The sequence below is a fragment of the Chinchilla lanigera genome, unplaced genomic scaffold, assembly GCF_000276665.1.
Source record: "Chinchilla lanigera isolate Chin_1 unplaced genomic scaffold, ChiLan1.0 scaffold00071, whole genome shotgun sequence".
NCBI lineage: Eukaryota > Metazoa > Chordata > Mammalia > Rodentia > Chinchillidae > Chinchilla > Chinchilla lanigera.
In genome coordinates, this window is record NW_004955472.1 from 2,275,481 (window position 1) to 2,283,806 (window position 8,326).

Here is an 8,326-nt window from a genome sequence, read left to right on the forward strand (position 1 = left end):
ATTGGCTTGTAGCTAAGCGGATATCTTTTCTCCCCCGAAGTTTTGATAGTAATTCCAGTTCAGTAAATACATCACTGTCTTCCCTTTCTAAATATATGGTTGGACTTGGTTAGTAATGTTCGACTTTTCGCCAAGATTGAGAACATCATCTCAAAACCTGCTGAAGGCTGGCTTTCTGTTTAGATTTATGTAACTGGTTGTGTGAATATTTTATTATTTTTTTATTTTAGAAGTCATTTAATTTGAAATATGTAATATAAAGGGAGTATTTCTTGGTTAGTACCTTCTGTTCAGTAATCATATAGATAATCATATAGTTCTGTTCAGTAATCATATAGATAGAATTAAGAGAACCATTTTCCATGGTAACAAGTAGCATCATTTCTCTAGCTCATCTTACAGCAAAAGAAACCAGCAATAGTGAAGAGACAACTCACAAAATGGGGAAAAATTTTTACCAGCTACTCTTCAGAAAAAGGACTAACCTCTACAATATAGAAAGAACTCAAGAAAAAAACCAACCGATCCCTCAAATTTAAAGACCCAGTCCGGAAACGGGCATCTGAAATGAATTGACCTTTCTCGGATGAAGAAGTACAAAGCAAATAAATATATGAAAAGAATGTTCAGCATCACTGGTCATTCCAGAACTGCAAATTAAAACAACACTGAGGCTCCATCTCCCTCCAGAAAAAGGGCTATCATCAAGAAATCAACCAGTAAAAAAAAAAAAAAAGAAAGAAAGAAAGAAATCAACCAGTAACAAACGCTGATGAGGCCGTGCGGAACAAGGGACCCTTCTCCACAGTTGGTAGGAGTGTAAATTGTACAATCACTTAAAAAATTAGTACGGAGTTTCTTCAAAAAAGTAAAACTAGAGGTTCCATTTTGACCTAACTGTTCCCTTTCTTGGTGTCTTCCCCAAAGCATTAAAAGCATCATATCACAGTGATATGTGCACCCATGTTCATACCAGCACAATTTGTAATAGTTAAATCTTGGATACACACCAGAAGCTCATCAAAAGGTAAATGGAGAAAGAAAATGCACTGATATACCCTGGGGTACTTCTCTTCCATAAAGAAGAATAAATGTGAGTCCTTTTAGGTAAATGGATATACCTGAAGACCATAATCTTAAGTGAAATAAATTGGACACACAAGTTTAAATATTGCATTGTTCCTCTTGTGTAAGAAACCTAAAGGGTAAATAAGGAGCTTAGTGGACAACAGATATTAGGAAGTAGGAAGAGCTTGTTCAAATGGGAAAGGGAGCAAAGGAGAGGGGAGAGGGAGGAGAGGAAGAAAAACGGACAAAAAAGAGAACGGAAGGAAGAAAATGGCGACAATATTTTATAAATGGGGAGGGGAAGAGCGCTTGAAGGGAGGGGAGGGGAGTGGAGAAAAAAGAAGATTTAAGAGGTGCTGCATGCAGGTACAAGTTCCCTGTGCTGAGTGGGATCATTACGTATGACAAATATGTACTAATTTTGAAAAATGAAAAAAAATAAAGTAGCAGAAGAACAAAAAGAATCACTTGTAGACCTCGTATCAGATCTTACTTTTAAAATTCAGACGAGGGCTCACAAATCTAACCTGAGAAGTGCTTAGGAGGATACAACTTTTATAAACACCAAAAATTTGCGTTCAGGTGCTATCATAGTGATGAAGTCCATTTTATTCCTGCCTACAATTTGGGCTTCTGGTTCTGTTATACTGTGCTAAAAGGCTAGAATCCAGGTTTAATTTTCTATTTATGTATCTTAATACTGTAACCCCTTATGTGACAGACAATATTTGGAATCCAAAAGTAACCATCACCTCCAGGACAGAAATGACTAGTTACGAGTTCCTTGCGCCTAAACCCCTTACGTCCACGGCAGCAGCTCACCTTCAAGTCTTGGTGCTGTAGGCAGGGTCTCCCTCCAACATTAAATCATGTTAAATATGTGATCTTCTGTTCCCCAGTAAGAGGAAGTGCACGTTTGGTATATGAAGTGTTATGGTCAGTTTATTAAGTTCAGTGATGAAAGTTATCAGGAGAATATTGTCCTGAAAATTGTTTTTTCTTAGAAAAAAAAGCAAGGAAAGTTAAACCCTCTCGGTACAGCCATAGATGCTGCGGCTGTCGAGCCTCTGGGGATGGAGCCGGTCCGTCACCCTGTGCAGTCACTCCCTGCATCTGCAGGACTGTACTCGGTTCATCTTCAGGGTCCTCCAGCTCCAAGTCACCCGTTTCCTGGGGTGCACACTCATCTACTTCCACATTGTCTGCAGCATCCTCCAGGAGCTGCGGATCGGATGTGTCAAGATGATCTCTTTCAAACAGCTGTTTGCCACTCAGTTTATTTTTCCTTGCTTGTTCTTCTTTCATCTGTTTCTTTTTAATTTCCAAGAGCTCAGCATCAAACTTGGCTTCCCAACCTAGGAAATTCTCAAGCTTAACAGGGTGCCATGGAATAACTGTTTCTCCGCTTCTGCTTCTTTTTCCTTTAGTTTCTTTTCTTCCCTTCTTGGTTTTATCTGATCTACTATTTCGCTTAACTTTTCTTGCACCGCTGTCACTAAAGATCATGACCATACCAAGATTTTCCTCAGCCTGCAATGCTGATAATCTTAAAATGTCTCTGACATCATTATCTTCTAGATTTTCCTGGGAGAATATTCCACGAAGAGGAGCTTCATCTGGGTACTTCTCACTGTGTGTAAACTTGAGAGTAGTCTGGACAGTCTCATCATTTTCTCCAGCGTCAGATGTCACAGTAGGGGGGAAGCTGGATGGATTTTCTGATAATACTGTGAGGGAGTCGGGGCAGATGGACTCCAGAGTGTCCAGCTCCTCTCGCTGCTCCTCGCCGCAGGCTGTCATCGCGGCCCGGGCTGCTGCCCGTGGATGACGCCGCCACTCGGACAGCGCGCTGTAGCCGAGTCCCGAGGCCTCCGGCCAGGCCCGGCCTGCTGAGCCACAGCCCCGAGCCGCCCTCGGCCTCTATGAATACTTTAATTTCCAGGGAAATCCTTCACGGTCTCAAAACCAAGCAAAGCTCCCCTGTTTCAGTTTGTGTTTATGAGCCTGTTGGACTGGCGAAAGACGAGAAAGCAACGTCTATATTTTTGGTCTTGACTATGCCAATTGAATTAGAATTCCCTGTATCTAAAAAGTGCTGCTTGGCCAGGCATGATGGCGCATGCCTGTAATCCCAGCACTCGGGAGGCTGAGGCAGGAGGATCGTTGTGAGTTCGAGACCAGCCTGAGCTACAAAGTAAGCTCAAGGCCAGCCTGAACTGCATAGGGAGACTCTGTGTCTCAAAAAGATAAAAAAAAAAAAAGAAGTGCTGCTTGTACTTACTGAAAGGATTTGACTGTGGTGTGTGTATACTGCCAAATAAAGGATATGTAACGCTTCTCACACAAAACCAAGTTCTTTTGGTTCATTTGTGTTTTAGGTGCTTAAGCACCAAAAGGATCTGAGATTTTATTTTGTGGTACAGAGAATCAAACCCAGCACCCTGCTCATTCCAGGCACGCAGCCCATCACTGAGCTATGGACCTGATGGTCTCCAGCCTGGACCTAATTTGTTTTTTGTACCCAGAGATGGAACCCAGAGCCTTGGCACTGAGCTATGTTCCCCAGCCCTTTTTTATTTTGAAACTGTCTCATCAAGTTGCTAAGCTGTTCAGATGGGGCTCAAACTTGCGATTCTCCTGCCTCTGCCACCGTGAGTGCTGGGATTATAGTGTGTGTCACTGTGGCCAGTGTAGACCTGATTTTTTTTTTTTTTTTTTTTTTGAGACAGGGTTTTTCTATGTAGCCCAGGCAGGCCTCAGCCTCCTTGTGATCCTCCTGAGTGCTGGGATTACCGGCGTACACCACCATGCCCGGTTCATAATAGGAAACTATTATATTGACTTATTTAGCTGTGTGTTCATGTTTATATATTTATTTGTGGTGCTGGGGATAAAAGCTAGGGCCTGGCACATGCTAGGCAAGTGTTCTACCCCTGAGTTACACCCCAACCAAAAGCTCAACAATTTTTTTTTTTTAATTTTTTTTAGGGGGTCAGGGATACAGCTCAGTGGCACAGTGCCTACCTGGCAAGCACAAGGTCCTGAGTTTGATTCCTAGTACCAAAAAAAAAGAATAAAATAAAATTTTTAAACAATTTCTAAATGAAGGACCAAATGCTTAAGGACTGTCGTAATTACTTTCCTCTTGTTGCTGAGACAAAATACTCAACACTCAAAATTAAAGGGGGAAAGATTTATTAGCTCACAGTTTGTGGAGGTTTCAGTCCATAACCGGCTGGCTCCAAGGCAGGGTGGCTGGCAGAGGGGCATCGCAAAGGAGAAACAGTTCATGGCGGCGCAGGCAGCAAAAGCAACAAGGGAGGGGAGAGGCAAGCCTCCTCCTGCCCCTTTTGCCCTTTCCAGACTGCTGCGGTTCGGGCAGTGTCCGTCCAGTCAGTGGACTGACCCAGCAATCACCCAGCCTTTCTCCAGCACCCTTCATCCTAGCACTGAACCATGAATCAATCCCAAACTCTAGATTCAGCTACCTCTGAAAAGCTCCATCTGAAAGTGTACGTGGCTTTGCGGGGACGTCTAGACACAAACCATAACAGGGATGTATCAGAATTTGCGAAAACCGCGCTGCTGTGCCTGCCGCAGCATGGCCCCTGCACTCTGAACCACTTTATCGCGTCCACCAAAGTAGCTTTTGACCCGATGGTCTGCTGCTGGCTTCACAAACCTCGCCCTGCGTCTCTCTGGTTGCCAAAAGGGCCTCATACCCTCCCACCCTGTTTCGTGGGTGGAGAAACAGAGGCTGGGACGGGGACCGAGCTGCAGGTGTGTGGGGCGTTTAACGTCCAGCTAGGCTCTAACCCAGATCAGGGTGCACCGCACACACGGAGGGGGTCTCTGCTGCAGCTTAGAGTGAGTGCGGCCGGCTTTAGCAAGTAAAAGCATAGGTCACCCAGTTAAACATCACTCCCAGGGGCTGGGGAATGTTGTTCAGAGTTGGAACATGTAAGAGGCCGTGAATTTGACCACAAACACCAGAAAAAAAAAAAAGCTAGAGAAAAATGAATAATTTCTTAGTATATGTATGTCCCAAGTATTATTTCTTCGAAACTCAAATTCATCTGCCCTGCCCCCCACTAGAGATTGAACCCAGGGTCTTTGCACTGAGCTACACTAGCAACCCTTTTTATTTTTGGGTCTCATCAAGTTGCTAAATTGCTGAGGCTGGGCTCGACATTTAGATCCTCCTGCCCCAGCCTCCCAGATTGCTGGGATTACAGAAGTGTGCACTACACCCAGCTAAATGCTTCATGACTCCGACCCCTGATTTCTGCTCTTGCAGTTCCTCTAGCTACCTATTCTCTCCCCACAGCTGACCTTTTTCTCTCCCTTTTTTCTCTCTTTTTTGGGCAGTACTGGTGACTGAGTCCAGGGAGCTCTGAGCTGCATCCCCAGCCCTTTTCATGTTTTCTTTTGTTTTTAAATTTGGGACAGGAAATGGAAACAAAGCTTTCGTAAAGGGGGAGGGGAGGAGGGGCTGAAGAGAGGGTAGGGGAATGGGAAAAAAAGAAGTTATATCATTACAGGTACAAATTCTCTATAATGAATGTGACCATTATACCTAAAAGTACCATAAAATCTGATTTTAAAAATTACCAATAAACCAGGCGTGGTGGTGCATGCCTGTAATCCCAGCACTTGGGAGGCTGAGACAGGAGGATCGCTGTGAGTTCAAGGCCAGCCTGGGCTACAAAGTGAGCTCAAGGCCAGTCTAAACTGCATAGCAAGACCCTGTCTCAAAAAGACAAAAAATTTAAAAATTAAAGATTAATTTTTTTTGGTACCGAGAATCAAACTCAGAACCTTGTGCTTGCCAGGCAGGTGTTTGTGCCTCTGAGCTATATCCCCAGCCCCCAAAATTAAAAATTACCAATAAATCTTACTTAAAAAATTTGAGAGAGGGTCTCACTAGATTGCCCAGGATGCCTCCTGATTAGCTGGGATTACAGGCAAGGGCCACCATGCCCAGCTCCTCCAGATGGCCTCTGCCCCCTTGGCCTCCGTGTTTTCAGGCCCCCCCCCTGCCCCGGCCACTCTCGGCCACACCTGCCTGGCCACCCAGCGCCCAGCTCTGCTTCCGTCAGGCTTCGGCAGCCCGAGTGTCTGGGTTCCATTTCCTCCCACGCACTCCTCGGTGCCCTTCCTGTCCCCCAGAACCTAGCCCTGGCCCCTGGACTCCCGAGGCGAATGCCCAGGGCCGACAGCTCCTGGTCCTCTCCAGCTGGGCCCCTTCCTGAGCCAGCCTCATCCGTGTCCACACCTGCTGGGTGCCCAGCGCCCAGGCGGGAGGCTTTACTCTGCTCCCTGCTTAGAACCTGTGGTGTCTCCTTGGCCCTTAGGATGAAGTCAGAAACAGACCAAGCCCCTCGGTAACCCTGCGTACCTCAGCCCTCTTTAAGCCGCTCCCCATTCCCTGAACAGACTATTCGCCGTCCCGCTGGGCTGCAAGCTGCTTCCGGGGTCACTGTTCTCCTTCCCAGCCCCACCTTGGAGGACTCGGCTCCAGCGTCACCCCTCCTGGAGGATGCCTGTGCCCTCCAGACTGGGTTATTCCTTTGTCCGATCTCTGTACACCCAAATCACCTGCGGCTTGCCTGGCCTCTCTCCTCCCCTCTCGGCGCCCCAGGGCCTCACCCGCCGCGGTTCCGATTCCCTCTCACCCGCCTGACACCAGCCCCATCCCCTCTGCCCAGGCTCTGACCTAACTGGAGGTCCCAGCTCCCTCGTGACCTTCCTCGTCCCGACCCTGACAGCATGCCCAAGGCAGGACTAAAGGTTAGCATCCCTCTTCCAGCAGTGCATCCGGGCCTCCTAAGACCCGCGGAGGGGCCCAGGAGGCAGAGCCGCAGACTTCTGGGGCCCGGGGGGCTTCCCTTCTGGAGGAGGGCTTTGGCTAGGAAGCCTGGCACTGCCACCTGCCCCTACCTCTCCCTGCAGTGACCTACCGGCTGGCTGGGATGGGATGAATTGGGATAGGGACGGGACAGGGAGGTTGCAGGCCTGGCCTGGTCTTTGGTGCCCTCTAGAGGACAGTTTCATTCCCAAATTACAGCGCTGGGCAAGCAAGTCCTCTCCCTGTCCCTTGAAGGGCCTATCGGCCCCGGAGAGCCCCAGTGTACCGCCCGCTGTCCACCACCGCACCGGCAGGTGTCCTCACAGTCTGCACACCAGCAACGCTCCCTCACATCTCAGCGCTGGGTCACCAGCTCCAACGCTCCACGGCCGCCCTGCCCTTCCAGGCCTCGCCCGGCCCTGCAGCTGGCCTCGCTCCCTGCTGACCGGCCTCAGGCCCTGAGATCCCACAGTCCGCAGTGGGAGCCTCTTGGCTCCGCTTTGGTTTCCTTGCGCAGGAAAGGCACAAGGGAGGCGATTTCCTCAGGGCAGGGCCCCGGCCCGCCTCCCGCACTGCGATTTCCCTGCAAAGAGGGCTTTTGTGTCCTCCGTACTCCCAGAGGACAGGCCTGAGTCTCCCCTGCCCGAGGACCGACCCAGGGTCTCCCCCTGCACCCCTGCACCTGGCTGTTGGGCTCCAGAAATTTCTACCTCCAGTCCGCATTCCACATAGCTCGTCCTTAGCTGGGGCTCAGGAGCCTTCGGGTCTGGACGCCTGAGCGGTTACCTCGGGCTCCGGCCCCACAGGCCGGCCCGACCCTTGGCTTGGAGGACTGGGTCCGGGAGCGCCCGCCAGGGATTCCACTTCTCCCCTCACGAGGGCCGCCTCGGGGCTCGGACGGCCACCAGCAGAAGGAGAGATGCTATTTCGGGCGGTGTCCTGGACTCGGCTCAAGCGGCATGGGCCAGCCCCTGCCCTACTGACGTCTCCGCTGGAAGAGCAGGAGCGGCCGAGCCTCCCTTCCCCGCTGGGGGGGGCTGAGAGGAGGCGGGCCCTAGGTTGGGCACACAGACAGCAGAGGCACAGCCGGGAAGGCAGCCGGAGCCAGGCCTAGCCATGGAGGAACAAGGTCAAGGCCTGCTTTAACCGAGGAGCGCCAGGCAGAGCCCGAGAAGTAGAAACGCACCTCCGCAGGGTGAGTGGGGCTGCAGGCAGGGTGGGGCAGGGCGGAGTTAGCCCTTGAGACCACACAGGAGGAGGCGACGGTGGGACTGTCTGGAGCAGGGAGTCCGCGGGGTGAAGGCTTGGCTTTGTGCGCTAGCTCAGCCCCGTGACGCCGTGTGACACAGGCGCCGCGCCCCGGCCTCAGTGTCCTCACGGATCCACTGTACCCACCATTGTACGGATCCA

At 49.8% G+C, this 8,326-nt stretch overlaps 1 protein-coding gene and 1 pseudogene across 1 annotated transcript in view; one reads left to right on the forward strand and one right to left on the reverse strand.

Moving 5' to 3' along the window:
- Positions 1-1,235: 1,235 nt before the first annotated feature.
- On the reverse strand, positions 1,236-2,972 carry LOC102008213 (annotated as a pseudogene).
- A 4,973-nt stretch (positions 2,973-7,945) lies between these two features.
- Aqp7 (aquaporin 7) overlaps positions 7,946-8,326 on the forward strand; it is a 13,826-nt gene continuing 13,445 nt past the window's right edge. Inside the window, exon 1 of the mRNA XM_005401100.2 lies at positions 7,946-8,111. The gene's annotated coding sequence lies outside the window, so the exon portion shown is untranslated. The remainder of the gene's footprint in view (positions 8,112-8,326) is intronic.